The following is an 8,761-nucleotide window of genomic DNA, read 5'->3' as shown; positions in this document are numbered from 1 at the left end:
AATAAAAACTTAGTCCTCATAGGACTCAGAACTCTCATCACTACCGGCCTCAGAACCGGAACCATCCTCACCATCACCATCATCATCATCAGCAGCACCACCAGAAGTATCAGCACCAGAAGCACCAGCACCCGCCCCCTCTCCGAAAACAGGCCTGTCCACAGGCCAGCTAGCGTGCTGCAGGAACTGCTCACGCGTCATCATCGGATGCTCTCCGGAAGGGTCACGTACCTGCAACTGTAACAACTGCATAGAATCGTGAATATCAATCATGGCGCGCTGAGTCGCCGCCATCCAATCCCAATTATAATTGCAGACAACCTGCTGGAAAGGATCAAATCCCTGAGCAAAAGTACCAGGACCATCAGAAGCCCCGGTATCACCAGCACCTGCACTACTCCTGAAGTTCTCGGGCTTACCGTACTTTGTTGGAGAATTGCCATCCAAGGCGCAGCGGAATTTAAAAAATTCTCCATTTAGTGATCCTTACGAATGGGCATGATCAGTGATAGAATCGTTACCTCTTGTGGCGATTCAAACCTTTGGTGCAGATCTCTGATAATGATCAAAAACTTTGGTACAGATCCACGGGGCGATCACGAACGTTGAACGATGACAACGTCTCTACTCAGTCCACACGAACGGATTCCTTCAATCGCAGTGCTAGCTGTTATGAATGAAGGCTTTGAGTGAGAGAAAGAGGGAAACAAAATTCCAAGTCTCTACTTGAATTTCTGTCTGAGTGGAATGGAGTGACAATGCTTCTACCCAAGGGGTTCTATTTATAGAACCACTTGTGTGGGCTTCAAGCCAAAAAGCCCACTTAAGTGCGTTTTGGCCCATATCTCATAATATGCCAAAATCACTTAAGTATTTGGTACCTTACCATATTTTGTCTCCCACTTAAGTGCACCGTACCTTACGGTGTTCCTTAATTATTCTATTTCTCATCAATCCGTCCTTTGTGTGTGACCCTATAGGTTTTCGCGACGTTGGCAATTATATTAAATCACGCATTTAACATAATAAACAGTGAGCGGTATCTAGCAACACATCACTGCTACCCAAGTCACGAAAATGTCATGTGATCTGACAAAACCTCCTGTGATAATAATTATGTGTATAATTACCCCTTTGCCCTTATGTCTATATTGAACACAAGGTATAGACCGTGTCACCCTTGTCCAGTTCAATATTGGGCCCATAGACATTTATCCTGTTACGCAGGATTGGCAAATTCCATCTAGGACACTCATGTCCCTCAGCATGCTTCGTGGAGTACCCATCAACTGTCTTTATGGTTATCCAGTTACGGACAACGTTGGATCAGCAATAAAGCACTCGACTCTACATCTAGGATCCATAGTGGTTTCAGGTCGAAGAGTGGTATACACTATTATCACCATGAGAATAACTTATGACACTTTGCATAACTTTCTATATAGCATTCTCATAGCGGGTCAATCCGGTATAAATATTACTCCTAATATTCATACCTATGTTTAAGACTTGATAACTCTTTATCCATGATCCATGAGATGTGATCATCAGTCTACAAACATAATAGTCTTAATGCTTTAATGTTATCCCACTTCACATTAAAGCTCGACTACGGATACTTTAAGAATAGTGCCCTTATGTTTAATGTGTTCTCATGATTAAGTCACACTTAATACATTAAACGGACTATCTATTCTAGGGACTTTATTAGTCAACCATTAATAAAGAAAATGCCTTTTATAATTCGATACAAGTACCAAAAGTATTGGCCTCTAGGGCTTACACCAACATACTTGGCCACATATCTATCGTCAATGGCGGACGGAATCCTCACTTGACTACGGGAGGGTAGATTCACCCTCGACTGTTGGCACAAAGCCATGATGAGACAAGGGAAAGCAAGGGGGCAGTTAACTCGTGCCCCCGACTTCAACCCGCTCTCAACCACGGACTTCATCTCTAAAGCAATGATTCTCGCCACATCGATCTGAATATTAGTGAGAATGCAGTGGACCAAGTGTGCCATTGGGATCGGCACGGTTGATGTGTGGGACTTGGGTTTAATATTGGTCAGAACCAGCATTAGGATCAGCTGAGCCAAGGGAATCATATCCTTCCTATGGTACCTCATTGGAACCCAAGATGGGTTCAACTCAACTGATTTTCCCTCAAATAACAGGGTTGGAGAAATAGAGTCGGTGTCTTTGTGGAGCCTCAAATCACGGTGGTATGTGTCCCTCTCATTAGCTCCCAGATGGAGCGGTTCACCCAGCACACGGTTGATTGCATCCCGATCGAAAGCAACCTGATGGTCTGACACTCTTGTCGTCCAAGTGAAAGGCTTGTCGTCATTAGGCAGTGCGTTCGCATAGAACTCACGCACTATCTCGATGTCATAGCTCTCGAGTGGAGCGATCAACCGGTCCCGTTTCTTGCTATGTATCAACCCAGCAAATGTCCGATAGTCACCTTTGGGGTTGATCATAAACCTCTTTTCTGGCAAGATTTTCCTTTTTTACCAAAGGCATATAGCGAGCGGCTTGCTTTGCCCCGACGAATTTGTCGGTGTCGAACTGAATTGGCACAGTACCGGAAGTGCTCCCGACCTTTCTCTTTTTCGAAGCGCTCGACCTGGATGCCATCTGTAAAGTCATAGAAAAGAAACAGCACAACCACAAAACAGATTAGAGAGCAAAACAGAAAAACCAACTACTGTCATGGTCGCTACTGCTTCGCCTAGCGAGGACCTAGCGAAGCTTCACTACAGGTTCGCATAGCAAAGTGGCAGCGAATGCTCGCCACAGATTCTCCTAGCGAGATGCTAGCGAATGTTACGGGATTCTGGGTTCTCCATTGTTAACAGCCAAATTTCGGAAAACCCTAAGTCATATGGTACCCATTTCAGAAACAAAGTGATTAAACATCCAAGGCATCGTTCTAAACATTCATGCAAACCTAATCTTACATGCAAAACCTAATGATACCCGCTCTCCCAAATTCACCCTTAATGTCTCATACTTCAGAATTTACAACTTGAAAGCATAAAGTAATGGAGATAGAACAAACTTGGTTGGAGAGTTTTACTGAATTTGAAATGCACGGTTAGGGTTTGCAATGCAAGTTAGGGTTTGTGTGAGATGGAATTGACAGAGGTGATTTTGTGCAAGTGAGAGTAAGTCTGATCCTTATATTCAGACTTAAAACAAAATAACAAGTTTTGGGCCCAAATGAGTGGCCCAGTGAAACAGAATTAAAGTTCTGTCACGCTACGCTCGCTACTGCCTTCGCCTAGCGAGCAGCTAGCGAATCAGCTCGCTACTGCCTTCGCCTAGCGAGCAGCTAGCGAGCATGACAGTATTTTGTTTTTTTTCAAAACAGCATGCAAAGCACATTTCAGCAAGGTTCTTCAAATTGAACACCAATACCACAACAGAAAGTTGTAAATACTTACAATGTTGGGGTGCCTCCCAACAAGCGCTTGTTTAACGTCGGATAAGCTCGACAATTCGAGATGCTCACAGAGGAGCATCCAAGGAGATAGCACAGCTCTCGCGATCCACAAGACCGCCAAGATACACCTTCAATCGCTGGTCATTAACCGTCCAACTTTCTTTCTCGTCCAAGTCCTCAATGACAATAGCTCCATATTCTTTGACTTGTTTGACACGAAATGGCCCGGACCATTTAGATTTCAATTTTCTGGGGAATAGCTTCAACCTAGAATTGAACAATATGACCAACTGTCCGGGCACAAATTGCTTCTTTCGAAGCTTTTTGTCATGATACTTTTTTACCTTTTCTTTGTACAACCAACTCGAGTGATATGCGGCATTGCGCATTTCTTCCAACTCAAGCAATTGCACTTTTCTTTTTTCACCGGCCAAATCCTTATCAAAGTTCAATAATTTCATAGCCCATAAAGCTTTGTGCTCCGATCACCCACAAGCAAATGGTCAAGCCGAAGTCTCTAATCGTGAGATTAAGAGAATTCTTGAAAAAACCGGCGCCATTTTGTTGGTATAGAATTAGAGTATCGGGTTTTTGTTATCGTCTCCACAGGGATTGTGAGATATCGCCTCCGTTCGACAGTTGTTAAGTTCTTAACTCGTAGTAACAAGGGGGTTTTTGTTTTTAGTCACGGTAGCTTGCATAAAAAGTAAAAAATTACGGTAAAAGTTTTGGTTTTACGATTTGAGAAATATTGTCAAAGTTAGGGTTCGACGATCACTTTGCATGCATATGTTCGATCAACAAACTCATAAACTCCATTAGATGATAAACTATTTCACAAAGTCCTCCCGATGTGTTTATCTCTAACACACATTGTGGTTTTTCCCATTTTGATCCATTGTTGATCTCTCACACAATCTATCAAAATGACAACTTTTAGGTTTAACTTTTTTAGTGAACAAAATCATTCATTACTATCTCTAGCTAACAAACAAGAATGGATGAAAACCTAGGTCAAGAGTTGGAAAACATCTCTCGATCATAAACCAACACAAAGAGTTATCAATAAAATAAGGTTTTCACCATATATTCATCATCAAAGAGTTTACAAATGAAGATCATCCCATATACATACAAAGCTTACGATCATCTACATCTAACCTTGACAAAATGAAGGACTTAGCTACTCATTTTCATGGTAGCTTGTACAATAAGTTTCGGTTGAAGGTTGATCAACATCCGAGTCGAAGAATCGAGATTGGATGGGAATCCACCTTCTTTTTGTATCAAGAGAAGAAGAAATATCAGAAAATGTGTTTCTAAGGTACAAAAATATGATCCCAAGAAATGCTGAAAAATATCTAAGTGTAAAAGTTGTTCTGTTCCAAAAAGTAGCCCCTGTTACTTATAGTACTGGTTACTGAGCTGTCATGCTCGCTAGGCGAGCATAATGGTTCGCCTAGCGAGCCCCAAAATAGGCCACCAAAAATGCCTGCGCCCAGAGAAATCATCTAAGTCCAGAATGCATACGTTCGCTAGGCGAAGAATCTTTCGCTAGGCGAAGCCCACGCTTCCACCTTCGCTCCAGCGAGTTTAGATGGTTTTGCTACTGTAATTTCTCGTTGGGAGCTCGCTGGATGCTCGCCTAGCGAATGTTGGTGATTTTTCCTCTGGAAGCATTCGCTACTTCCCTCGCCACGGCGAGTTTGATCATTTTGCTACTGTAAAATTCTGAGAATGTTCGCTGGCAGCTCGCTGAGTGCTCGCCTAGCGAACACCTCGCCACCTCACTCGCCTAGCGAGCTTGCTGATGTTTGCTTTCTTTCTTGGTTCCTTTGCCATCTTTCTTATGCCTTTGCTTTCCATTCTTTTCATGTCTAATTACTGCACAATAACACACAAATTAAAGGTACCAAGGTCATTTCACATAGTATTGCAAATCAACAAAAGCAAGGGCGGTTTCGAACACTTTAACGACAAAAAGGAGTGAAAGATGCCCACATTTAATAGCTCAAATAAGCACTTTTGGGCATCTAACACCTACCAATTCTCTAAGCGGCTTCGATCTCTATTCGATTCAAATCCGATTGACAAGCGTAATAGATATATGATAGATTTATATTCCTATATTCCGAATTAAGCAAACGGATAAATACAATCATGAATTAAGCAAACACGATTTACAAACGCAATTTAACGACAAAGCGACGAAAACGACGATTAATAGTTAGGAATACAATCATACGAATTTAATCAAAATCATTCCATAAAATATAGATTAAGCAAATGCAATTTCATAGAATAGAATTGAAAGAGAACGAAATTAAATTGATAGAATAAAAACCTCAAAGCCTTGGAAATTCGATTACAGCAGATTGACTCTAGGAGATTAGTTCCTCTTCATGATCGCACAAAAGCAAAAAGTTATTGTGAATAATGTGTATTTGCTACAATACTGTGGCCGTCCTTTTAAACAGAATAAGGGTTTCACTTGTATTCAAACTGGGCCGGAAAACCTAAATTTGGCCCAACAAATGGCCCAAAAGAAATTATTTCCTAAAGTACGAAACTTCAATGGATTATTTGAGACGTCTGCACTCCGAATCAGCTTTTGGCTTCACCACGAAAGTTGTAGCTCTTTCTCTTATCTTTCCAGCACATGTTAGAACACGCAAAACGGCATCCCGTAGCTCAAGTTATGATCTAAACAGTCCACAGGTATCAAATAGCCGCTAAAACTGAAAATAACAAACGAAAATAGATTAAAGGCAAACATGAACTTAAATCTAAAAACATAATAAAATATTAAAATAAGTAAAATAAACTATATAAATACCTAATTACAATTATAGAAGAATGCGCATCAAAATGCACTGATCAATCATCTTCTTCATACATATCTTATTGATTTTTTAAAATATTTTTCAAGTTGTTTCAAAGTAAGGTTGCTACAGAGACTTTTAAGGTTGCTAGAGAGTAAAATAATAAAATTATTGATTATAACTATACTTATTTAACGATGATTGCAAAATATTTTAAAACTTCAGGTGAAAACTAACTTATTGATATATTATAAGGAAAAAAAATAGATTTTAAATAATAAAAAATATAAATATATTAACTACAAAGGCTGAAAAGAGTGAAAAAATAAAACTTAAAAAATTATAATGTAAAATAAATGAAAGGAAATTGAAAGTGAAGTTATCATAAAAGTGGTTAAGAAAACGTTTACAAATGGTAAATTTAGAAATGTTTGATTTGTAAAAATCTATCATCAAGTATTCCATCCAAAATAGTATTAAAACTCTTGTCATAAAACAAAACAAAAATGATGAAACATAAGTTTGAATTAACCATATATTTGAAGGAGAATTTGCGACCCAAAGCGCAGCGGAAATTAAAATTTTCTCCTTTAGAGATCCTTACGAATGGTCATGATCAGTGATAGAATATTTACCTCTTGTGACGACTGAAACCTTTGGTGCAGATCTCTTGTGACGATCAAAACCTTTGATGCAGATCCACGAAGCGATCACGAACGTTGAACGATGACAACGTCTCTACTCAGTCCACACGAACGAGTTCCTTCAATCTCAGTGCTAGCTGGTACGAATGAAGGCTTTGAGTGAGAGAGAGAGAGTGAGAGAAAACGAAAATAATGCAACCGCCAATTTTTGCTTCTGCACAAGGGTTCTATTTATAGAACCACTTGTGTGGGCTTCAAGCTAAAAGCCCACTTAAGTGTATTTTGGCCCATATCTTATAATATGCCCAAAATCACTTAAGCCCATGGTACCTTACCATATTTCGTATTCTACTCAAGTACACCGTACCTTACGATGTTCTATAATCCACTTAAGGGCACCGTACCTTACGGTATTCCTTAGTTACTCTATCTCTCATCAATCCGTCCTTTGTGTGTGACCCTGTAGGTTTTCGTGACGTTGGCAATTATATTAAATCACGCATTTAATATAACAAACAGTGAGCGGTATCTAGCAACACATCACTGCTACCCAAGACACGAAAATGTCATGTGATCTGACAAAACCATCTGTGATAATAATTATGTGTATAGTTACCCTTTTGCCCTTATGTCTATATTGAACACAAGGCATAGACCGTGTCATCCTTGTCCAGTTCAATATTGGGCCCATAGACATTTATCCTGTTATGCAGGATGGGCAAATTCCATCTAGGTCACTCATGTCCCTCAACATGCTTTGTGGAGTACCCATCAACTGTCTTTATGGTTATCCAGTTACGGACAACGTTGGATCAGCAATAAAGCACTCGACTCTACATCTAGGGTCCATAGTGGTTTCAGGTCGAAGAGTGGAATACACTATTATCACCATGAGAATAACTTATGACACCTTGCATAACTTTCTATATAGTATTCTCATAGCGGGTCAATCCGGTATAAATATTACTCTTAATATTCATACCTATGTTTAAGACTTGATAACTCTTTATCCATGATCCATGAGATGTGATCATCAGTCTACAAACATAATAGTCTTAATGCTTTAATGTTATCCCACTTCACACTAAAGCTCGACTACAGATACTTTAGGAATAGTGTCCTTATGTTTAATGTGTTCTCATGATTAAGTCACACTTAATACATTAAACGGACTATCTATTCCAGGGACTTTATTAATCAACCATAATAAAGAGAATGCCTTTTATTATTCGATACAAGTACCAAAATGTATTGGCCTCTAGGGCTTACACCAACAATATTAACATGAAGAACTGATCTTTCTTTTAACGTAGATGATCACAAATTTCAATTTGCTTTGTTTCATGTAGTTTAATTGACATTATCCGTAAAAAACACTTTTCATGTAAAATATCATTTTGGATGTAGAATTTATGTTATTATTGGATAGTAATTTGTAGTGGACTTACGATATAGTTATTTTTTATGTTTATACTTTTAAAATCACAAAGGCAATTAGACACTAAATTTATTATAGATTTTACTCAAAAGAAGCACTCAAATTCATTATATGATAGTAATCTTGAATATTAAAATTAAAACTCCACAATATTATCGAACCTGAGTTCTTCAAAAACAATGAAAATATATTTGGTTTTATGAGATATTTTGAGAATGAAAAGAGATTGAATAAAAAAAATTAAACAACACGGAAAAGAGAAAAAAATGAGAATAATATAATATTTGATTTGGAATAAAGGAGAAGTGTGTATCCACTATCGATTTAAGACATTAAGGGAAGGTTATTTAACTATGACACAGAAGAAAAGAAATGAAGAAAAGATGAATTTGGGAAAATGATTTGGT

Source organism: Lathyrus oleraceus, chromosome 4 (genome assembly GCF_024323335.1).
Source record: "Lathyrus oleraceus cultivar Zhongwan6 chromosome 4, CAAS_Psat_ZW6_1.0, whole genome shotgun sequence".
Lineage (NCBI taxonomy): Eukaryota > Viridiplantae > Streptophyta > Magnoliopsida > Fabales > Fabaceae > Lathyrus > Lathyrus oleraceus.
Note: the sequence above shows the minus strand (reverse complement) of the source record.